This window comes from Oncorhynchus nerka, unplaced genomic scaffold (genome assembly GCF_034236695.1).
Source record: "Oncorhynchus nerka isolate Pitt River unplaced genomic scaffold, Oner_Uvic_2.0 unplaced_scaffold_1944, whole genome shotgun sequence".
NCBI classification, from domain to species: Eukaryota; Metazoa; Chordata; class Actinopteri; order Salmoniformes; family Salmonidae; genus Oncorhynchus; species Oncorhynchus nerka.
The window spans coordinates 1-20,098 of NW_027039382.1; the positions used below are offsets into that span (position 1 = coordinate 1).

Sequence of the window (20,098 nt, forward strand, 5' to 3'; positions counted from 1 at the left end):
CTTCGATAGCTCAGTTGGTAGAGCGGAGGACTGTAGGTGATAATTGTAGGAATCCTTAGGTCGCTGGTTCAAATCCGGCTCGAAGGAGTGTCTTTTTCTTGTGGCTTGCTCCAACTTTTGACAGCAGTGCACTTTGATTTGTGTTTGACAAACATATTATCTTTCCCTGAGATCGCTGAATTCATAACTTGTTGAACTTCCATAGGACAGTTGGTAAAGTCGCGGAGTGTATTTGAAAGTGCAACAATCCTTATGTCACTGGCTCACACTGGCTCAAAGGAGGATAACTTTTTCAGCGGTTTTTGACAGCAGTGCACTGTAACTTGACAATCAAATCAATCAAATATTTTTATAAAGTCCTTCTTACATCAGCTGATGTCACAAAGTGCTGTACAGAAACCCAGCCTAAAACCCCAAACAGCAAGCAATGCAGGTGTAGACGCACGGTGGCTAGGAAAAACTTTCTAGAAAGACCAAAACCTAGGAAAAACCTAGAGAGGAACCAGGCTGTGAGGGTGGCCAGTCATCGTCTGGCTGTTCAGGGTAGCGATTATAACAAAACATGGCCAAGATGTTCAAATGTTCATGGATGACCAGCAGGGTCAGCTGAACTTCTTACCATCTAGGTTATGGCTTTTGGAGTTACTTGTCCACCTTCGATAGCTCAGTTGGTAGAGCGGAGGACTGTAGGTGATAATTGTAGGAATCCTTAGGTCGCTGGTTCAAATCCGGCTCGAAGGAGAGTCTTTTTTCTTGTGGCTTGCTCCAACTTTTGACAGCAGTGCACTTTGACTTGTGTTTGACAAACATATTATCTTTCCCTGAGATCGCTGAATTCATAACTTGTTGAACTTCCATAGGACAGTCGGTAAAGTCGCGGAGTGTATTTGAAAGTGCAACAATCCTTATGTCACTGGCTCACACTGGCTCAAAGGAGGATAACTTTTTCAGCGGTTTTTGACAGCAGTGCACTGTAACTTGACAATCAAATCAATCAAATATTTTTATAAAGTCCTTCTTACATCAGCTGATGTCACAAAGTGCTGTACAGAAACCCAGCCTAAAACCCCAAACAGCAAGCAATGCAGGTGTAGACGCACGGTGGCTAGGAAAAACTTTCTAGAAAGACCAAAACCTAGGAAAAAACCTAGAGAGGAACCAGGCTGTGAGGGGTGGCCAGTCATCGTCTGGCTGTTCAGGGTAGCGATTATAACAAAACATGGCCAAGATGTTCAAATGTTCATGGATGACCAGCAGGGTCAGCTGAACTTCTTACCATCTAGGTTATGGCTTTTGGAGTTACTTGTCCACCTTCGATAGCTCAGTTGGTAGAGCGGAGGACTGTAGGTGATAATTGTAGGAATCCTTAGGTCGCTGGTTCAAATCCGGCTCGAAGGAGAGTCTTTTTTCTTGTGGCTTGCTCCAACTTTTGACAGCAGTGCACTTTGACTTGTGTTTGACAAACATATTATCTTTCCCTGAGATCGCTGAATTCATAACTTGTTGAACTTCCATAGGACAGTGGTAAAGTCGCGGAGTGTATTTGAAAGTGCAACAATCCTTATGTCACTGGCTCACACTGGCTCAAAGGAGGATAACTTTTTCAGCGGTTTTTGACAGCAGTGCACTGTAACTTGACAATCAAATCAATCAAATATTTTTATAAAGTCCTTCTTACATCAGCTGATGTCACAAAGTGCTGTACAGAAACCCAGCCTAAAACCCCAAACAGCAAGCAATGCAGGTGTAGACGCACGGTGGCTAGGAAAAACTTTCTAGAAAGACCAAAACCTAGGAAAAAACCTAGAGAGGAACCAGGCTGTGAGGGGTGGCCAGTCATCGTCTGGCTGTTCAGGGTAGCGATTATAACAAAACATGGCCAAGATGTTCAAATGTTCATGGATGACCAGCAGGGTCAGCTGAACTTCTTACCATCTAGGTTATGGCTTTTGGAGTTACTTGTCCACCTTCGATAGCTCAGTTGGTAGAGCGGAGGACTGTAGGTGATAATTGTAGGAATCCTTAGGTCGCTGGTTCAAATCCGGCTCGAAGGAGAGTCTTTTTCTTGTGGCTTGCTCCAACTTTTGACAGCAGTGCACTTTGACTTGTGTTTGACAAACATATTATCTTTCCCTGAGATCGCTGAATTCATAACTTGTTGACCTTCCATAGGACAGTTGGTAAAGTCGCGGAGTGTATTTGAAAGTGCAACAATCCTTATGTCACTGGCTCACACTGGCTCAAAGGAGGATAACTTTTTCAGCGGTTTTTGACAGCAGTGCACTGTAACTTGACAATCAAATCAATCAAATATTTTTATAAAGTCCTTCTTACATCAGCTGATGTCACAAAGTGCTGTACAGAAACCCAGCCTAAAACCCCAAACAGCAAGCAATGCAGGTGTAGACGCACGGTGGCTAGGAAAAACTTTCTAGAAAGACCAAAACCTAGGAAAAAACCTAGAGAGGAACCAGGCTGTGAGGGGTGGCCAGTCATCGTCTGGCTGTTCAGGGTAGCGATTATAACAAAACATGGCCAAGATGTTCAAATGTTCATGGATGACCAGCAGGGTCAGCTGAACTTCTTACCACCTAGGTCATGGCTTTTGGATTTACTTGTCCACCTTCGATAGCTCAGTTGGTAGAGCGGAGGACTGTAGGTGATAATTGTAGGAATCCTTAGGTCGCTGGTTCAAATCCGGCTCGAAGGAGAGTCTTTTTTCTTGTGGCTTGCTCCAACTTTTGACAGCAGTGCACTTTGATTTGTGTTTGACAAACATATTATCTTTCCCTGAGATCGCTGAATTCATAACTTGTTGACCTTCCATAGGACAGTTGGTAAAGTCGCGGAGTGTATTTGAAAGTGCAACAATCCTTATGTCACTGGCTCACACTGGCTCAAAGGAGGATAACTTTTTCAGCGGTTTTTGACAGCAGTGCACTGTAACTTGACAATCAAATCAATCAAATATTTTTAAAGTCCTTCTTACATCAGCTGATGTCACAAAGTGCTGTACAGAAACCCAGCCTAAAACCCCAAACAGCAAGCAATGCAGGTGTAGACGCACGGTGGCTAGGAAAACTTTCTAGAAAGACCAAAACCTAGGAAAAAACCTAGAGAGGAACCAGGCTGTGAGGGTGGCCAGTCATCGTCTGGCTGTTCAGGGTAGCGATTATAACAAAACATGGCCAAGATGTTCAAATGTTCATGGATGACCAGCAGGGTCAGCTGAACTTCTTACCATCTAGGTTATGGCTTTTGGAGTTACTTGTCCACCTTCGATAGCTCAGTTGGTAGAGCGGAGGACTGTAGGTGATAATTGTAGGAATCCTTAGGTCGCTGGTTCAAATCCGGCTCGAAGGAGAGTCTTGTGGCTTGCTCCAACTTTTGACAGCAGTGCACTTTGACTTGTGTTTGACAAACATATTATCTTTCCCTGAGATCGCTGAATTCATAACTTGTTGAACTTCCATAGGACAGTCGGTAAAGTCGCGGAGTGTATTTGAAAGTGCAACAATCCTTATGTCACTGGCTCACACTGGCTCAAAGGAGGATAACTTTTTCAGCGGTTTTTGACAGCAGTGCACTGTAACTTGACAATCAAATCAATCAAATATTTTTATAAAGTCCTTCTTACATCAGCTGATGTCACAAAGTGCTGTACAGAAACCCAGCCTAAAACCCCAAACAGCAAGCAATGCAGGTGTAGACGCACGGTGGCTAGGAAAAACTTTCTAGAAAGACCAAAACCTAGGAAAAAACCTAGAGAGGAACCAGGCTGTGAGGGGTGGCCAGTCATCGTCTGGCTGTTCAGGGTAGCGATTATAACAAAACATGGCCAAGATGTTCAAATGTTCATGGATGACCAGCAGGGTCAGCTGAACTTCTTACCATCTAGGTTATGGCTTTTGGAGTTACTTGTCCACCTTCGATAGCTCAGTTGGTAGAGCGGAGGACTGTAGGTGATAATTGTAGGAATCCTTAGGTCGCTGGTTCAAATCCGGCTCGAAGGAGAGTCTTGTGGCTTGCTCCAACTTTTGACAGCAGTGCACTTTGATTTGTGTTTGACAAACATATTATCTTTCCCTGAGATCGCTGAATTCATAACTTGTTGAACTTCCATAGGACAGTTGGTAAAGTCGCGGAGTGTATTTGAAAGTGCAACAATCCTTATGTCACTGGCTCACACTGGCTCAAAGGAGGATAACTTTTTCAGCGGTTTTTGACAGCAGTGCACTGTAACTTGACAATCAAATCAATCAAATATTTTTACAAAGTCCTTCTTACATCAGCTGATGTCACAAAGTGCTGTACAGAAACCCAGCCTAAAACCCCAAACAGCAAGCAATGCAGGTGTAGACGCACGGTGGCTAGGAAAAACTTTCTAGAAAGACCAAAACCTAGGAAAAAACCTAGAGAGGAACCAGGCTGTGAGGGGTGGCCAGTCATCGTCTGGCTGTTCAGGGTAGCGATTATAACAAAACATGGCCAAGATGTTCAAATGTTCATGGATGACCTGCAGGGTCAGCTGAACTTCTTACCACCTAGGTTATGGCTTTTGGATTTACTTGTCCACCTTCGATAGCTCAGTTGGTAGAGCGGAGGACTGTAGGTGATAATTGTAGGAATCCTTAGGTCGCTGGTTCAAATCCGGCTCGAAGGAGTGTCTTTTTCTTGTGGCTTGCTCCAACTTTTGACAGCAGTGCACTTTGATTTGTGTTTGACAAACATATTATCTTTCCCTGAGATCGCTGAATTCATAACTTGTTGACCTTCCATAGGACAGTTGGTAAAGTCGCGGAGTGTATTTGAAAGTGCAACAATCCTTATGTCACTGGCTCACACTGGCTCAAAGGAGGATAACTTTTTCAGCGGTTTTTGACAGCAGTGCACTGTAACTTGACAATCAAATCAATCAAATATTTTTATAAAGTCCTTCTTACATCAGCTGATGTCACAAAGTGCTGTACAGAAACCCAGCCTAAAACCCCAAACAGCAAGCAATGCAGGTGTAGACGCACGGTGGCTAGGAAAAACTTTCTAGAAAGACCAAAACCTAGGAAAAAACCTAGAGAGGAACCAGGCTGTGAGGGTGGCCAGTCATCGTCTGGCTGTTCAGGGTAGCGATTATAACAAAACATGGCCAAGATGTTCAAATGTTCATGGATGACCAGCAGGGTCAGCTGAACTTCTTACCATCTAGGTTATGGCTTTTGGAGTTACTTGTCCACCTTCGATAGCTCAGTTGGTAGAGCGGAGGACTGTAGGTGATAATTGTAGGAATCCTTAGGTCGCTGGTTCAAATCCGGCTCGAAGGAGTGTCTTTTTTCTTGTGGCTTGCTCCAACTTTTGACAGCAGTGCACTTTGATTTGTGTTTGACAAACATATTATCTTTCCCTGAGATCGCTGAATTCATAACTTGTTGACCTTCCATAGGACAGTCGGTAAAGTCGCGGAGTGTATTTGAAAGTGCAACAATCCTTATGTCACTGGCTCACACTGGCTCAAAGGAGGATAACTTTTTCAGCGGTTTTTGACAGCAGTGCACTGTAACTTGACAATCAAATCAATCAAATATTTTTATAAAGTCCTTCTTACATCAGCTGATGTCACAAAGTGCTGTACAGAAACCCAGCCTAAAACCCCAAACAGCAAGCAATGCAGGTGTAGACGCACGGTGGCTAGGAAAAACTTTCTAGAAAGACCAAAACCTAGGAAAAAACCTAGAGAGGAACCAGGCTGTGAGGGGTGGCCAGTCATCGTCTGGCTGTTCAGGGTAGCGATTATAACAAAACATGGCCAAGATGTTCAAATGTTCATGGATGACCAGCAGGGTCAGCTGAACTTCTTACCATCTAGGTTATGGCTTTTGATTTACTTGTCCACCTTCGATAGCTCAGTTGGTAGAGCGGAGGACTGTAGGTGATAATTGTAGGAATCCTTAGGTCGCTGGTTCAAATCCGGCTCGAAGGAGTGTCTTTTTTTCTTGTGGCTTGCTCCAACTTTTGACAGCAGTGCACTTTGATTTGTGTTTGACAAACATATTATCTTTCCCTGAGATCGCTGAATTCATAACTTGTTGACCTTCCATAGGACAGTTGGTAAAGTCGCGGAGTGTATTTGAAAGTGCAACAATCCTTATGTCACTGGCTCACACTGGCTCAAAGGAGGATAACTTTTTCAGCGGTTTTTGACAGCAGTGCACTGTAACTTGACAATCAAATCAATCAAATATTTTTACAAAGTCCTTCTTACATCAGCTGATGTCACAAAGTGCTGTACAGAAACCCAGCCTAAAACCCCAAACAGCAAGCAATGCAGGTGTAGACGCACGGTGGCTAGGAAAAACTTTCTAGAAAGACCAAAACCTAGGAAAAAACCTAGAGAGGAACCAGGCTGTGAGGGGTGGCCAGTCATCGTCTGGCTGTTCAGGGTAGCGATTATAACAAAACATGGCCAAGATGTTCAAATGTTCATGGATGACCAGCAGGGTCAGCTGAACTTCTTACCATCTAGGTTATGGCTTTTGGATTTACTTGTCCACCTTCGATAGCTCAGTTGGTAGAGCGGAGGACTGTAGGTGATAATTGTAGGAATCCTTAGGTCGCTGGTTCAAATCCGGCTCGAAGGCGTGTCTTGTGGCTTGCTCCAACTTTTGACAGCAGTGCACTTTGATTTGTGTTTGACAAACATATTATCTTTCCCTGAGATCGCTGAATTCATAACTTGTTGACCTTCCATAGGACAGTTGGTAAAGTCGCGGAGTGTATTTGAAAGTGCAACAATCCTTATGTCACTGGCTCACACTGGCTCAAGGAGGATAACTTTTTCAGCGGTTTTTGACAGCAGTGCACTGTAACTTGACAATCAAATCAATCAAATATTTTTATAAAGTCCTTCTTACATCAGCTGATGTCACAAAGTGCTGTACAGAAACCCAGCCTAAAACCCCAAACAGCAAGCAATGCAGGTGTAGACGCACGGTGGCTAGGAAAAACTTTCTAGAAAGACCAAAACCTAGGAAAAAACCTAGAGAGGAACCAGGCTGTGAGGGGTGGCCAGTCATCGTCTGGCTGTTCAGGGTAGCGATTATAACAAAACATGGCCAAGATGTTCAAATGTTCATGGATGACCAGCAGGGTCAGCTGAACTTCTTACCATCTAGGTTATGGCTTTTGGATTTACTTGTCCACCTTCGATAGCTCAGTTGGTAGAGCGGAGGACTGTAGGTGATAATTGTAGGAATCCTTAGGTCGCTGGTTCAAATCCGGCTCGAAGGAGTGTCTTGTGGCTTGCTCCAACTTTTGACAGCAGTGCACTTTGATTTGTGTTTGACAAACATATTATCTTTCCCTGAGATCGCTGAATTCATAACTTGTTGAACTTCCATAGGACAGTTGGTAAAGTCGCGGAGTGTATTTGAAAGTGCAACAATCCTTATGTCACTGGCTCACACTGGCTCAAAGGAGGATAACTTTTTCAGCGGTTTTTGACAGCAGTGCACTGTAACTTGACAATCAAATCAATCAAATATTTTTATAAAGTCCTTCTTACATCAGCTGATGTCACAAAGTGCTGTACAGAAACCCAGCCTAAAACCCCAAACAGCAAGCAATGCAGGTGTAGACGCACGGTGGCTAGGAAAAACTTTCTAGAAAGACCAAAACCTAGGAAAAAACCTAGAGAGGAACCAGGCTGTGAGGGGTGGCCAGTCATCGTCTGGCTGTTCAGGGTAGCGATTATAACAAAACATGGCCAAGATGTTCAAATGTTCATGGATGACCAGCAGGGTCAGCTGAACTTCTTACCATCTAGGTTATGGCTTTTGGATTTACTTGTCCACCTTCGATAGCTCAGTTGGTAGAGCGGAGGACTGTAGGTGATAATTGTAGGAATCCTTAGGTCGCTGGTTCAAATCCGGCTCGAAGGAGTGTCTTTTTTCTTGTGGCTTGCTCCAACTTTTGACAGCAGTGCACTTTGATTTGTGTTTGACAAACATATTATCTTTCCCTGAGATCGCTGAATTCATAACTTGTTGACCTTCCATAGGACAGTTGGTAAAGTCGCGGAGTGTATTTGAAAGTGCAACAATCCTTATGTCACTGGCTCACACTGGCTCAAAGGAGGATAACTTTTTCAGCGGTTTTTGACAGCAGTGCACTGTAACTTGACAATCAAATCAATCAAATATTTTTACAAAGTCCTTCTTACATCAGCTGATGTCACAAAGTGCTGTACAGAAACCCAGCCTAAAACCCCAAACAGCAAGCAATGCAGGTGTAGACGCACGGTGGCTAGGAAAAACTTTCTAGAAAGACCAAAACCTAGGAAAAAACCTAGAGAGGAACCAGGCTGTGAGGGGTGGCCAGTCATCGTCTGGCTGTTCAGGGTAGCGATTATAACAAAACATGGCCAAGATGTTCAAATGTTCATGGATGACCAGCAGGGTCAGCTGAACTTCTTACCATCTAGGTTATGGCTTTTGGATTTACTTGTCCACCTTCGATAGCTCAGTTGGTAGAGCGGAGGACTGTAGGTGATAATTGTAGGAATCCTTAGGTCGCTGGTTCAAATCCGGCTCGAAGGAGTGTCTTTTTTCTTGTGGCTTGCTCCAACTTTTGACAGCAGTGCACTTTGATTTGTGTTTGACAAACATATTATCTTTCCCTGAGATCGCTGAATTCATAACTTGTTGACCTTCCATAGGACAGTTGGTAAAGTCGCGGAGTGTATTTGAAAGTGCAACAATCCTTATGTCACTGGCTCACACTGGCTCAAAGGAGGATAACTTTTTCAGCGGTTTTTGACAGCAGTGCACTGTAACTTGACAATCAAATCAATCAAATATTTTTATAAAGTCCTTCTTACATCAGCTGATGTCACAAAGTGCTGTACAGAAACCCAGCCTAAAACCCCAAACAGCAAGCAATGCAGGTGTAGACGCACGGTGGCTAGGAAAAACTTTCTAGAAAGACCAAAACCTAGGAAAAAACCTAGAGAGGAACCAGGCTGTGAGGGGTGGCCAGTCATCGTCTGGCTGTTCAGGGTAGCGATTATAACAAAACATGGCCAAGATGTTCAAATGTTCATGGATGACCAGCAGGGTCAGCTGAACTTCTTACCATCTAGGTTATGGCTTTTGGATTTACTTGTCCACCTTCGATAGCTCAGTTGGTAGAGCGGAGGACTGTAGGTGATAATTGTAGGAATCCTTAGGTCGCTGGTTCAAATCCGGCTCGAAGGAGAGTCTTTTTTCTTGTGGCTTGCTCCAACTTTTGACAGCAGTGCACTTTGATTTGTGTTTGACAAACATATTATCTTTCCCTGAGATCGCTGAATTCATAACTTGTTGACCTTCCATAGGACAGTCGGTAAAGTCGCGGAGTGTATTTGAAAGTGCAACAATCCTTATGTCACTGGCTCACACTGGCTCAAAGGAGGATAACTTTTTCAGCGGTTTTTGACAGCAGTGCACTGTAACTTGACAATCAAATCAATCAAATATTTTTACAAAGTCCTTCTTACATCAGCTGATGTCACAAAGTGCTGTACAGAAACCCAGCCTAAAACCCCAAACAGCAAGCAATGCAGGTGTAGACGCACGGTGGCTAGGAAAAACTTTCTAGAAAGACCAAAACCTAGGAAAAAACCTAGAGAGGAACCAGGCTGTGAGGGGTGGCCAGTCATCGTCTGGCTGTTCAGGGTAGCGATTATAACAAAACATGGCCAAGATGTTCAAATGTTCATGGATGACCAGCAGGGTCAGCTGAACTTCTTACCATCTAGGTTATGGCTTTTGGAGTTACTTGTCCACCTTCGATAGCTCAGTTGGTAGAGCGGAGGACTGTAGGTGATAATTGTAGGAATCCTTAGGTCGCTGGTTCAAATCCGGCTCGAAGGAGAGTCTTGTGGCTTGCTCCAACTTTTGACATCAGTGCACTTTGATTTGTGTTTGACAAACATATTATCTTTCCCTGAGATCGCTGAATTCATAACTTGTTGAACTTCCATAGGACAGTTGGTAAAGTCGCGGAGTGTATTTGAAAGTGCAACAATCCTTATGTCACTGGCTCACACTGGCTCAAAGGAGGATAACTTTTTCAGCGGTTTTTGACAGCAGTGCACTGTAACTTGACAATCAAATCAATCAAATATTTTTATAAAGTCCTTCTTACATCAGCTGATGTCACAAAGTGCTGTACAGAAACCCAGCCTAAAACCCCAAACAGCAAGCAATGCAGGTGTAGACGCACGGTGGCTAGGAAAAACTTTCTAGAAAGACCAAAACCTAGGAAAAAACCTAGAGAGGAACCAGGCTGTGAGGGGTGGCCAGTCATCGTCTGGCTGTTCAGGGTAGCGATTATAACAAAACATGGCCAAGATGTTCAAATGTTCATGGATGACCAGCAGGGTCAGCTGAACTTCTTACCATCTAGGTTATGGCTTTTGGATTTACTTGTCCACCTTCGATAGCTCAGTTGGTAGAGCGGAGGACTGTAGGTGATAATTGTAGGAATCCTTAGGTCGCTGGTTCAAATCCGGCTCGAAGGAGAGTCGTTTTTCTTGTGGCTTGCTCCAACTTTTGACAGCAGTGCACTTTGATTTGTGTTTGACAAACATATTATCTTTCCCTGAGATCGCTGAATTCATAACTTGTTGACCTTCCATAGGACAGTTGGTAAAGTCGCGGAGTGTATTTGAAAGTGCAACAATCCTTATGTCACTGGCTCACACTGGCTCAAAGGAGGATAACTTTTTCAGCGGTTTTTGACAGCAGTGCACTGTAACTTGACAATCAAATCAATCAAATATTTTTACAAAGTCCTTCTTACATCAGCTGATGTCACAAAGTGCTGTACAGAAACCCAGCCTAAAACCCCAAACAGCAAGCAATGCAGGTGTAGACGCACGGTGGCTAGGAAAAACTTTCTAGAAAGACCAAAACCTAGGAAAAAACCTAGAGAGGAACCAGGCTGTGAGGGTGGCCAGTCATCGTCTGGCTGTTCAGGGTAGCGATTATAACAAAACATGGCCAAGATGTTCAAATGTTCATGGATGACCAGCAGGGTCAGCTGAACTTCTTACCATCTAGGTTATGGCTTTTGGAGTTACTTGTCCACCTTCGATAGCTCAGTTGGTAGAGCGGAGGACTGTAGGTGATAATTGTAGGAATCCTTAGGTCGCTGGTTCAAATCCGGCTCGAAGGAGAGTCTTTTTTCTTGTGGCTTGCTCCAACTTTTGACAGCAGTGCACTTTGATTTGTGTTTGACAAACATATTATCTTTCCCTGAGATCGCTGAATTCATAACTTGTTGAACTTCCATAGGACAGTCGGTAAAGTCGCGGAGTGTATTTGAAAGTGCAACAATCCTTATGTCACTGGCTCACACTGGCTCAAAGGAGGATAACTTTTTCAGCGGTTTTTGACAGCAGTGCACTGTAACTTGACAATCAAATCAATCAAATATTTTTATAAAGTCCTTCTTACATCAGCTGATGTCACAAAGTGCTGTACAGAAACCCAGCCTAAAACCCCAAACAGCAAGCAATGCAGGTGTAGACGCACGGTGGCTAGGAAAAACTTTCTAGAAAGACCAAAACCTAGGAAAAAACCTAGAGAGGAACCAGGCTGTGAGGGGTGGCCAGTCATCGTCTGGCTGTTCAGGGTAGCGATTATAACAAAACATGGCCAAGATGTTCAAATGTTCATGGATGACCAGCAGGGTCAGCTGAACTTCTTACCATCTAGGTTATGGCTTTTGGATTTACTTGTCCACCTTCGATAGCTCAGTTGGTAGAGCGGAGGACTGTAGGTGATAATTGTAGGAATCCTTAGGTCGCTGGTTCAAATCCGGCTCGAAGGAGAGTCTTGTGGCTTGCTCCAACTTTTGACAGCAGTGCACTTTGACTTGTGTTTGACAAACATATTATCTTTCCCTGAGATCGCTGAATTCATAACTTGTTGAACTTCCATAGGACAGTCGGTAAAGTCGCGGAGTGTATTTGAAAGTGCAACAATCCTTATGTCACTGGCTCACACTGGCTCAAAGGAGGATAACTTTTTCAGCGGTTTTTGACAGCAGTGCACTGTAACTTGACAATCAAATCAATCAAATATTTTTACAAAGTCCTTCTTACATCAGCTGATGTCACAAAGTGCTGTACAGAAACCCAGCCTAAAACCCCAAACAGCAAGCAATGCAGGTGTAGACGCACGGTGGCTAGGAAAAACTTTCTAGAAAGACCAAAACCTAGGAAAAAACCTAGAGAGGAACCAGGCTGTGAGGGGTGGCCAGTCATCGTCTGGCTGTTCAGGGTAGCGATTATAACAAAACATGGCCAAGATGTTCAAATGTTCATGGATGACCAGCAGGGTCAGCTGAACTTCTTACCATCTAGGTTATGGCTTTTGGATTTACTTGTCCACCTTCGATAGCTCAGTTGGTAGAGCGGAGGACTGTAGGTGATAATTGTAGGAATCCTTAGGTCGCTGGTTCAAATCCGGCTCGAAGGAGAGTCTTTTTTCTTGTGGCTTGCTCCAACTTTTGACAGCAGTGCACTTTGACTTGTGTTTGACAAACATATTATCTTTCCCTGAGATCGCTGAATTCATAACTTGTTGAACTTCCATAGGACAGTCGGTAAAGTCGCGGAGTGTATTTGAAAGTGCAACAATCCTTATGTCACTGGCTCACACTGGCTCAAAGGAGGATAACTTTTTCAGCGGTTTTTGACAGCAGTGCACTGTAACTTGACAATCAAATCAATCAAATATTTTTACAAAGTCCTTCTTACATCAGCTGATGTCACAAAGTGCTGTACAGAAACCCAGCCTAAAACCCCAAACAGCAAGCAATGCAGGTGTAGACGCACGGTGGCTAGGAAAAACTTTCTAGAAAGACCAAAACCTAGGAAAAAACCTAGAGAGGAACCAGGCTGTGAGGGGTGGCCAGTCATCGTCTGGCTGTTCAGGGTAGCGATTATAACAAAACATGGCCAAGATGTTCAAATGTTCATGGATGACCAGCAGGGTCAGCTGAACTTCTTACCATCTAGGTTATGGCTTTTGGAGTTACTTGTCCACCTTCGATAGCTCAGTTGGTAGAGCGGAGGACTGTAGGTGATCATTGTAGGAATCCTTAGGTCGCTGGTTCAAATCCGGCTTGAAGGAGAGTCTTTTTTCTTGTGGCTTGCTCCAACTTTTGACAGCAGTGCACTTTGACTTGTGTTTGACAAACATATTATCTTTCCCTGAGATCGCTGAATTCATAACTTGTTGAACTTCCATAGGACAGTCGGTAAAGTCGCGGAGTGTATTTGAAAGTGCAACAATCCTTATGTCACTGGCTCACACTGGCTCAAAGGAGGATAACTTTTTCAGCGGTTTTTGACAGCAGTGCACGGTAACTTGACAATCAAATCAATCAAATATTTTTATAAAGTCCTTCTTACATCAGCTGATGTCACAAAGTGCTGTACAGAAACCCAGCCTAAAACCCCAAACAGCAAGCAATGCAGGTGTAGACGCACGGTGGCTAGGAAAAACTTTCTAGAAAGACCAAAACCTAGGAAAAAACCTAGAGAGGAACCAGGCTGTGAGGGGTGGCCAGTCATCGTCTGGCTGTTCAGGGTAGCGATTATAACAAAACATGGCCAAGATGTTCAAATGTTCATGGATGACCAGCAGGGTCAGCTGAACTTCTTACCATCTAGGTTATGGCTTTTGGAGTTACTTGTCCACCTTCGATAGCTCAGTTGGTAGAGCGGAGGACTGTAGGTGATAATTGTAGGAATCCTTAGGTCGCTGGTTCAAATCCGGCTCGAAGGAGAGTCGTTTTTCTTGTGGCTTGCTCCAACTTTTGACAGCAGTGCACTTTGATTTGTGTTTGACAAACATATTATCTTTCCCTGAGATCGCTGAATTCATAACTTGTTGAACTTCCATAGGACAGTTGGTAAAGTCGCGGAGTGTATTTGAAAGTGCAACAATCCTTATGTCACTGGCTCACACTGGCTCAAAGGAGGATAACTTTTTCAGCGGTTTTTGACAGCAGTGCACTGTAACTTGACAATCAAATCAATCAAATATTTTTACAAAGTCCTTCTTACATCAGCTGATGTCACAAAGTGCTGTACAGAAACCCAGCCTAAAACCCCAAACAGCAAGCAATGCAGGTGTAGACGCACGGTGGCTAGGAAAAACTTTCTAGAAAGACCAAAACCTAGGAAAAAACCTAGAGAGGAACCAGGCTGTGAGGGGTGGCCAGTCATCGTCTGGCTGTTCAGGGTAGCGATTATAACAAAACATGGCCAAGATGTTCAAATGTTCATGGATGACCAGCAGGGTCAGCTGAACTTCTTACCATCTAGGTTATGGCTTTTGGAGTTACTTGTCCACCTTCGATAGCTCAGTTGGTAGAGCGGAGGACTGTAGGTGATAATTGTAGGAATCCTTAGGTCGCTGGTTCAAATCCGGCTCGAAGGAGAGTCGTTTTTCTTGTGGCTTGCTCCAACTTTTGACAGCAGTGCACTTTGATTTGTGTTTGACAAACATATTATCTTTCCCTGAGATCGCTGAATTCATAACTTGTTGACCTTCCATAGGACAGTTGGTAAAGTCGCGGAGTGTATTTGAAAGTGCAACAATCCTTATGTCACTGGCTCACACTGGCTCAAAGGAGGATAACTTTTTCAGCGGTTTTTGACAGCAGTGCACTGTAACTTGACAATCAAATCAATCAAATATTTTTACAAAGTCCTTCTTACATCAGCTGATGTCACAAAGTGCTGTACAGAAACCCAGCCTAAAACCCCAAACAGCAAGCAATGCAGGTGTAGACGCACGGTGGCTAGGAAAAACTTTCTAGAAAGACCAAAACCTAGGAAAAAACCTAGAGAGGAACCAGGCTGTGAGGGGTGGCCAGTCATCGTCTGGCTGTTCAGGGTAGCGATTATAACAAAACATGGCCAAGATGTTCAAATGTTCATGGATGACCAGCAGGGTCAGCTGAACTTCTTACCATCTAGGTTATGGCTTTTGGAGTTACTTGTCCACCTTCGATAGCTCAGTTGGTAGAGCGGAGGACTGTAGGTGATAATTGTAGGAATCCTTAGGTCGCTGGTTCAAATCCGGCTCGAAGGAGAGTCTTTTTTCTTGTGGCTTGCTCCAACTTTTGACAGCAGTGCACTTTGATTTGTGTTTGACAAACATATTATCTTTCCCTGAGATCGCTGAATTCATAACTTGTTGAACTTCCATAGGACAGTTGGTAAAGTCGCGGAGTGTATTTGAAAGTGCAACAATCCTTATGTCACTGGCTCACACTGGCTCAAAGGAGGATAACTTTTTCAGCGGTTTTTGACAGCAGTGCACTGTAACTTGACAATCAAATCAATCAAATATTTTTATAAAGTCCTTCTTACATCAGCTGATGTCACAAAGTGCTGTACAGAAACCCAGCCTAAAACCCCAAACAGCAAGCAATGCAGGTGTAGACGCACGGTGGCTAGGAAAAACTTTCTAGAAAGACCAAAACCTAGGAAAAAACCTAGAGAGGAACCAGGCTGTGAGGGGTGGCCAGTCATCGTCTGGCTGTTCAGGGTAGCGATTATAACAAAACATGGCCAAGATGTTCAAATGTTCATGGATGACCAGCAGGGTCAGCTGAACTTCTTACCATCTAGGTTATGGCTTTTGGATTTACTTGTCCACCTTCGATAGCTCAGTTGGTAGAGCGGAGGACTGTAGGTGATAATTGTAGGAATCCTTAGGTCGCTGGTTCAAATCCGGCTCGAAGGAGAGTCTTTTTTCTTGTGGCTTGCTCCAACTTTTGACAGCAGTGCACTTTGATTTGTGTTTGACAAACATATTATCTTTCCCTGAGATCGCTGAATTCATAACTTGTTGAACTTCCATAGGACAGTCGGTAAAGTCGCGGAGTGTATTTGAAAGTGCAACAATCCTTATGTCACTGGCTCACACTGGCTCAAAGGAGGATAACTTTTTCAGCGGTTTTTGACAGCAGTGCACTGTAACTTGACAATCAAATCAATCAAATATTTTTATAAAGTCCTTCTTACATCAGCTGATGTCACAAAGTGCTGTACAGAAACCCAGCCTAAAACCCCAAACAGCAAGCAATGCAGGTGTAGACGCACGGTGGCTAGGAAAAACTTTCTAGAAAGACCAAAACCTAGGAAAAAACCTAGAGAGGAACCAGGCTGTGAGGGGTGGCCAGTCATCGTCTGGCTGTTCAGGGTAGCGATTATAACAAAACATGGCCAAGATGTTCAAATGTTCATGGATGACCAGCAGGGTCAGCTGAACTTCTTACCATCTAGGTTATGGCTTTTGGAGTTACTTGTCCACCTTCGATAGCTCAGTTGGTAGAGCGGAGGACTGTAGGTGATAATTGTAGGAATCCTTAGGTCGCTGGTTCAAATCCGGCTCGAAGGAGAGTCGTTTTTCTTGTGGCTTGCTCCAACTTTTGACAGCAGTGCACTTTGATTTGTGTTTGACAAACATATTATCTTTCCCTGAGATCGCTGAATTCATAACTTGTTGAACTTCCATAGGACAGTTGGTAAAGTCGCGGAGTGTATTTGAAAGTGCAACAATCCTTATGTCACTGGCTCACACTGGCTCAAAGGAGGATAACTTTTTCAGCGGTTTTTGACAGCAGTGCACTGTAACTTGACAATCAAATCAATCAAATATTTTTACAAAGTCCTTCTTACATCAGCTGATGTCACAAAGTGCTGTACAGAAACCCAGCCTAAAACCCCAAACAGCAAGCAATGCAGGTGTAGACGCACGGTGGCTAGGAAAAACTTTCTAGAAAGACCAAAACCTAGGAAAAAACCTAGAGAGGAACCAGGCTGTGAGGGGTGGCCAGTCATCGTCTGGCTGTTCAGGGTAGCGATTATAACAAAACATGGCCAAGATGTTCAAATGTTCATGGATGACCAGCAGGGTCAGCTGAACTTCTTACCATCTAGGTTATGGCTTTTGGATTTACTTGTCCACCTTCGATAGCTCAGTTGGTAGAGCGGAGGACTGTAGGTGATAATTGTAGGAATCCTTAGGTCGCTGGTTCAAATCCGGCTCGAAGGAGAGTCTTTTTTCTTGTGGCTTGCTCCAACTTTTGACAGCAGTGCACTTTGATTTGTGTTTGACAAACATATTATCTTTCCCTGAGATCGCTGAATTCATAACTTGTTGAACTTCCATAGGACAGTCGGTAAAGTCGCGGAGTGTATTTGAAAGTGCAACAATCCTTATGTCACTGGCTCACACTGGCTCAAAGGAGGATAACTTTTCAGCGGTTTTTGACAGCAGTGCACTGTAACTTGACAATCAAATCAATCAAATATTTTTATAAAGTCCTTCTTACATCAGCTGATGTCACAAAGTGCTGTACAGAAACCCAGCCTAAAACCCCAAACAGCAAGCAATGCAGGTGTAGACGCACGGTGGCTAGGAAAAACTTTCTAGAAAGACCAAAACCTAGGAAAAAACCTAGAGAGGAACCAGGCTGTGAGGGGTGGCCAGTCATCGTCTGGCTGTTCAGGGTAGCGATTATAACAAAACATGGCCAAGATGTTCAAATGTTCATGGATGACCAGCAGGGTCAGCTGAACTTCTTACCATCTAGGTTATGGCTTTTGGATTTACTTGTCCACCTTCGATAGCTCAGTTGGTAGAGCGGAGGACTGTAGGTGATAATTGTAGGAATCCTTAGGTCGCTGGTTCAAATCCGGCTCGAAGGAGAGTCTTGTGGCTTGCTCCAACTTTTGACAGCAGTGCACTTTGACTTGTGTTTGACAAACATATTATCTTTCCCTGAGATCGCTGAATTCATAACTTGTTGAACTTCCATAGGACAGTTGGTAAAGTCGCGGAGTGTATTTGAAAGTGCAACAATCCTTATGTCACTGGCTCACACTGGCTCAAAGGAGGATAACTTTTTCAGCGGTTTTTGACAGCAGTGCACTGTAACTTGACAATCAAATCAATCAAATATTTTTATAAAGTCCTTCTTACATCAGCTGATGTCACAAAGTGCTGTACAGAAACCCAGCCTAAAACCCCAAACAGCAAGCAATGCAGGTGTAGACGCACGGTGGCTAGGAAAAACTTTCTAGAAAGACCAAAACCTAGGAAAAAACCTAGAGAGGAACCAGGCTGTGAGGGTGGCCAGTCATCGTCTGGCTGTTCAGGGTAGCGATTATAACAAAACATGGCCAAGATGTTCAAATGTTCATGGATGACCAGCAGGGTCAGCTGAACTTCTTACCATCTAGGTTATGGCTTTTGGATTTACTTGTCCACCTTCGATAGCTCAGTTGGTAGAGCGGAGGACTGTAGGTGATAATTGTAGGAATCCTTAGGTCGCTGGTTCAAATCCGGCTCGAAGGAGTGTCTTTTTCTTGTGGCTTGCTCCAGCTTTTGACAGCAGTGCACTTTGATTTGTGTTTGACAAACATATTATCTTTCCCTGAGATCGCTGAATTCATAACTTGTTGAACTTCCATAGGACAGTCGGTAAAGTCGCGGAGTGTATTTGAAAGTGCAACAATCCTTATGTCACTGGCTCACACTGGCTCAAAGGAGGATAACTTTTTCAGCGGTTTTTGACAGCAGTGCACTGTAACTTGACAATCAAATCAATCAAATATTTTTACAAAGTCCTTCTTACATCAGCTGATGTCACAAAGTGCTGTACAGAAACCCAGCCTAAAACCCCAAACAGCAAGCAATGCAGGTGTAGACGCACGGTGGCTAGGAAAAACTTTCTAGAAAGACCAAAACCTAGGAAAAAACCTAGAGAGGAACCAGGCTGTGAGGGGTGGCCAGTCATCGTCTGGCTGTTCAGGGTAGCGATTATAACAAAACATGGCCAAGATGTTCAAATGTTCATGGATGACCAGCAGGGTCAGCTGAACTTCTTACCATCTAGGTTATGGCTTTTGGATTTACTTGTCCACCTTCGATAGCTCAGTTGGTAGAGCGGAGGACTGTAGGTGATAATTGTAGGAATCCTTAGGTCGCTGGTTCAAATCCGGCTCGAAGGAGAGTCTTGTGGCTTGCTCCAACTTTTGACAGCAGTGCACTTTGATTTGTGTTTGACAAACATATTATCTTTCCCTGAGATCGCTGAATTCATAACTTGTTGAACTTCCATAGGACAGTTGGTAAAGTCGCGGAGTGTATTTGAAAGTGCAACAATCCTTATGTCACTGGCTCACACTGGCTCAAAGGAGGATAACTTTTTCAGCGGTTTTTGACAGCAGTGCACTGTAACTTGACAATCAAATCAATCAAATATTTTTATAAAGTCCTTCTTACATCAGCTGATGTCACAAAGTGCTGTACAGAAACCCAGCCTAAAACCCCAAACAGCAAGCAATGCAGGTGTAGACGCACGGTGGCTAGGAAAAACTTTCTAGAAAGACCAAAACCTAGGAAAAAACCTAGAGAGGAACCAGGCTGTGAGGGGTGGCCAGTCATCGTCTGGCTGTTCAGGGTAGCGATTATAACAAAACATGGCCAAGATGTTCAAATGTTCATGGATGACCAGCAGGGTCAGCTGAACTTCTTACCATCTAGGTTATGGCTTTTGGATTTACTTGTCCACCTTCGATAGCTCAGTTGGTAGAGCGGAGGACTGTAGGTGATAATTGTAGGAATCCTTAGGTCGCTGGTTCAAATCCGGCTCGAAGGAGAGTCTTTTTTCTTGTGGCTTGCTCCAACTTTTGACAGCAGTGCACTTTGATTTGTGTTTGACAAACATATTATCTTTCCCTGAGATCGCTGAATTCATAACTTGTTGACCTTCCATAGGACAGTTGGTAAAGTCGCGGAGTGTATTTGAAAGTGCAACAATCCTTATGTCACTGGCTCACACTGGCTCAAAGGAGGATAACTTTTTCAGCGGTTTTTGACAGCAGTGCACTGTAACTTGACAATCAAATCAATCAAATATTTTTATAAAGTCCTTCTTACATCAGCTGATGTCACAAAGTGCTGTACAGAAACCCAGCCTAAAACCCCAAACAGCAAGCAATGCAGGTGTAGACGCACGGTGGCTAGGAAAA

General features: G+C 43.8%; 30 non-coding genes across 30 annotated transcripts; all 30 read left to right on the plus strand.

Annotated features, from left to right (window-relative positions):
• Positions 1 to 653: 653 nt before the first annotated feature.
• Positions 654 to 741, plus strand: trnay-gua (transfer RNA tyrosine (anticodon GUA)). The gene is given in 2 exon segments: positions 654 to 690; positions 706 to 741. It is a non-coding gene; the product is annotated as a tRNA-Tyr (tRNA).
• A 569-nt stretch (positions 742 to 1,310) lies between these two features.
• trnay-gua (transfer RNA tyrosine (anticodon GUA)) lies at positions 1,311 to 1,398 on the plus strand. Its single transcript is given in 2 exon segments — positions 1,311 to 1,347; positions 1,363 to 1,398. It is a non-coding gene; the product is annotated as a tRNA-Tyr (tRNA).
• Positions 1,399 to 1,966: 568 nt separating this feature from the next.
• On the plus strand, positions 1,967 to 2,054 carry trnay-gua (transfer RNA tyrosine (anticodon GUA)). Its single transcript is given in 2 exon segments — positions 1,967 to 2,003; positions 2,019 to 2,054. It is a non-coding gene; the product is annotated as a tRNA-Tyr (tRNA).
• A 568-nt stretch (positions 2,055 to 2,622) lies between these two features.
• On the plus strand, positions 2,623 to 2,710 carry trnay-gua (transfer RNA tyrosine (anticodon GUA)). The gene is given in 2 exon segments: positions 2,623 to 2,659; positions 2,675 to 2,710. It is a non-coding gene; the product is annotated as a tRNA-Tyr (tRNA).
• A 565-nt stretch (positions 2,711 to 3,275) lies between these two features.
• On the plus strand, positions 3,276 to 3,363 carry trnay-gua (transfer RNA tyrosine (anticodon GUA)). The gene is given in 2 exon segments: positions 3,276 to 3,312; positions 3,328 to 3,363. It is a non-coding gene; the product is annotated as a tRNA-Tyr (tRNA).
• Positions 3,364 to 3,925: 562 nt separating this feature from the next.
• On the plus strand, positions 3,926 to 4,013 carry trnay-gua (transfer RNA tyrosine (anticodon GUA)). Its single transcript is given in 2 exon segments — positions 3,926 to 3,962; positions 3,978 to 4,013. It is a non-coding gene; the product is annotated as a tRNA-Tyr (tRNA).
• A 562-nt stretch (positions 4,014 to 4,575) lies between these two features.
• On the plus strand, positions 4,576 to 4,663 carry trnay-gua (transfer RNA tyrosine (anticodon GUA)). Its single transcript is given in 2 exon segments — positions 4,576 to 4,612; positions 4,628 to 4,663. It is a non-coding gene; the product is annotated as a tRNA-Tyr (tRNA).
• Positions 4,664 to 5,230: 567 nt separating this feature from the next.
• Positions 5,231 to 5,318, plus strand: trnay-gua (transfer RNA tyrosine (anticodon GUA)). Its single transcript is given in 2 exon segments — positions 5,231 to 5,267; positions 5,283 to 5,318. It is a non-coding gene; the product is annotated as a tRNA-Tyr (tRNA).
• Positions 5,319 to 5,886: 568 nt separating this feature from the next.
• On the plus strand, positions 5,887 to 5,974 carry trnay-gua (transfer RNA tyrosine (anticodon GUA)). The gene is given in 2 exon segments: positions 5,887 to 5,923; positions 5,939 to 5,974. It is a non-coding gene; the product is annotated as a tRNA-Tyr (tRNA).
• A 570-nt stretch (positions 5,975 to 6,544) lies between these two features.
• On the plus strand, positions 6,545 to 6,632 carry trnay-gua (transfer RNA tyrosine (anticodon GUA)). The gene is given in 2 exon segments: positions 6,545 to 6,581; positions 6,597 to 6,632. It is a non-coding gene; the product is annotated as a tRNA-Tyr (tRNA).
• A 561-nt stretch (positions 6,633 to 7,193) lies between these two features.
• trnay-gua (transfer RNA tyrosine (anticodon GUA)) lies at positions 7,194 to 7,281 on the plus strand. Its single transcript is given in 2 exon segments — positions 7,194 to 7,230; positions 7,246 to 7,281. It is a non-coding gene; the product is annotated as a tRNA-Tyr (tRNA).
• Positions 7,282 to 7,843: 562 nt separating this feature from the next.
• Positions 7,844 to 7,931, plus strand: trnay-gua (transfer RNA tyrosine (anticodon GUA)). The gene is given in 2 exon segments: positions 7,844 to 7,880; positions 7,896 to 7,931. It is a non-coding gene; the product is annotated as a tRNA-Tyr (tRNA).
• Positions 7,932 to 8,500: 569 nt separating this feature from the next.
• trnay-gua (transfer RNA tyrosine (anticodon GUA)) lies at positions 8,501 to 8,588 on the plus strand. Its single transcript is given in 2 exon segments — positions 8,501 to 8,537; positions 8,553 to 8,588. It is a non-coding gene; the product is annotated as a tRNA-Tyr (tRNA).
• Positions 8,589 to 9,157: 569 nt separating this feature from the next.
• trnay-gua (transfer RNA tyrosine (anticodon GUA)) lies at positions 9,158 to 9,245 on the plus strand. The gene is given in 2 exon segments: positions 9,158 to 9,194; positions 9,210 to 9,245. It is a non-coding gene; the product is annotated as a tRNA-Tyr (tRNA).
• Positions 9,246 to 9,814: 569 nt separating this feature from the next.
• On the plus strand, positions 9,815 to 9,902 carry trnay-gua (transfer RNA tyrosine (anticodon GUA)). Its single transcript is given in 2 exon segments — positions 9,815 to 9,851; positions 9,867 to 9,902. It is a non-coding gene; the product is annotated as a tRNA-Tyr (tRNA).
• Positions 9,903 to 10,464: 562 nt separating this feature from the next.
• On the plus strand, positions 10,465 to 10,552 carry trnay-gua (transfer RNA tyrosine (anticodon GUA)). Its single transcript is given in 2 exon segments — positions 10,465 to 10,501; positions 10,517 to 10,552. It is a non-coding gene; the product is annotated as a tRNA-Tyr (tRNA).
• A 568-nt stretch (positions 10,553 to 11,120) lies between these two features.
• Positions 11,121 to 11,208, plus strand: trnay-gua (transfer RNA tyrosine (anticodon GUA)). Its single transcript is given in 2 exon segments — positions 11,121 to 11,157; positions 11,173 to 11,208. It is a non-coding gene; the product is annotated as a tRNA-Tyr (tRNA).
• Positions 11,209 to 11,777: 569 nt separating this feature from the next.
• On the plus strand, positions 11,778 to 11,865 carry trnay-gua (transfer RNA tyrosine (anticodon GUA)). The gene is given in 2 exon segments: positions 11,778 to 11,814; positions 11,830 to 11,865. It is a non-coding gene; the product is annotated as a tRNA-Tyr (tRNA).
• Positions 11,866 to 12,427: 562 nt separating this feature from the next.
• Positions 12,428 to 12,515, plus strand: trnay-gua (transfer RNA tyrosine (anticodon GUA)). The gene is given in 2 exon segments: positions 12,428 to 12,464; positions 12,480 to 12,515. It is a non-coding gene; the product is annotated as a tRNA-Tyr (tRNA).
• A 569-nt stretch (positions 12,516 to 13,084) lies between these two features.
• Positions 13,085 to 13,172, plus strand: trnay-gua (transfer RNA tyrosine (anticodon GUA)). Its single transcript is given in 2 exon segments — positions 13,085 to 13,121; positions 13,137 to 13,172. It is a non-coding gene; the product is annotated as a tRNA-Tyr (tRNA).
• Positions 13,173 to 13,741: 569 nt separating this feature from the next.
• Positions 13,742 to 13,829, plus strand: trnay-gua (transfer RNA tyrosine (anticodon GUA)). Its single transcript is given in 2 exon segments — positions 13,742 to 13,778; positions 13,794 to 13,829. It is a non-coding gene; the product is annotated as a tRNA-Tyr (tRNA).
• A 569-nt stretch (positions 13,830 to 14,398) lies between these two features.
• Positions 14,399 to 14,486, plus strand: trnay-gua (transfer RNA tyrosine (anticodon GUA)). Its single transcript is given in 2 exon segments — positions 14,399 to 14,435; positions 14,451 to 14,486. It is a non-coding gene; the product is annotated as a tRNA-Tyr (tRNA).
• A 569-nt stretch (positions 14,487 to 15,055) lies between these two features.
• trnay-gua (transfer RNA tyrosine (anticodon GUA)) lies at positions 15,056 to 15,143 on the plus strand. Its single transcript is given in 2 exon segments — positions 15,056 to 15,092; positions 15,108 to 15,143. It is a non-coding gene; the product is annotated as a tRNA-Tyr (tRNA).
• Positions 15,144 to 15,712: 569 nt separating this feature from the next.
• Positions 15,713 to 15,800, plus strand: trnay-gua (transfer RNA tyrosine (anticodon GUA)). Its single transcript is given in 2 exon segments — positions 15,713 to 15,749; positions 15,765 to 15,800. It is a non-coding gene; the product is annotated as a tRNA-Tyr (tRNA).
• Positions 15,801 to 16,369: 569 nt separating this feature from the next.
• trnay-gua (transfer RNA tyrosine (anticodon GUA)) lies at positions 16,370 to 16,457 on the plus strand. Its single transcript is given in 2 exon segments — positions 16,370 to 16,406; positions 16,422 to 16,457. It is a non-coding gene; the product is annotated as a tRNA-Tyr (tRNA).
• A 569-nt stretch (positions 16,458 to 17,026) lies between these two features.
• trnay-gua (transfer RNA tyrosine (anticodon GUA)) lies at positions 17,027 to 17,114 on the plus strand. The gene is given in 2 exon segments: positions 17,027 to 17,063; positions 17,079 to 17,114. It is a non-coding gene; the product is annotated as a tRNA-Tyr (tRNA).
• A 568-nt stretch (positions 17,115 to 17,682) lies between these two features.
• trnay-gua (transfer RNA tyrosine (anticodon GUA)) lies at positions 17,683 to 17,770 on the plus strand. Its single transcript is given in 2 exon segments — positions 17,683 to 17,719; positions 17,735 to 17,770. It is a non-coding gene; the product is annotated as a tRNA-Tyr (tRNA).
• Positions 17,771 to 18,331: 561 nt separating this feature from the next.
• Positions 18,332 to 18,419, plus strand: trnay-gua (transfer RNA tyrosine (anticodon GUA)). Its single transcript is given in 2 exon segments — positions 18,332 to 18,368; positions 18,384 to 18,419. It is a non-coding gene; the product is annotated as a tRNA-Tyr (tRNA).
• Positions 18,420 to 18,987: 568 nt separating this feature from the next.
• Positions 18,988 to 19,075, plus strand: trnay-gua (transfer RNA tyrosine (anticodon GUA)). The gene is given in 2 exon segments: positions 18,988 to 19,024; positions 19,040 to 19,075. It is a non-coding gene; the product is annotated as a tRNA-Tyr (tRNA).
• Positions 19,076 to 19,637: 562 nt separating this feature from the next.
• trnay-gua (transfer RNA tyrosine (anticodon GUA)) lies at positions 19,638 to 19,725 on the plus strand. Its single transcript is given in 2 exon segments — positions 19,638 to 19,674; positions 19,690 to 19,725. It is a non-coding gene; the product is annotated as a tRNA-Tyr (tRNA).
• Positions 19,726 to 20,098: the final 373 nt, after the last annotated feature.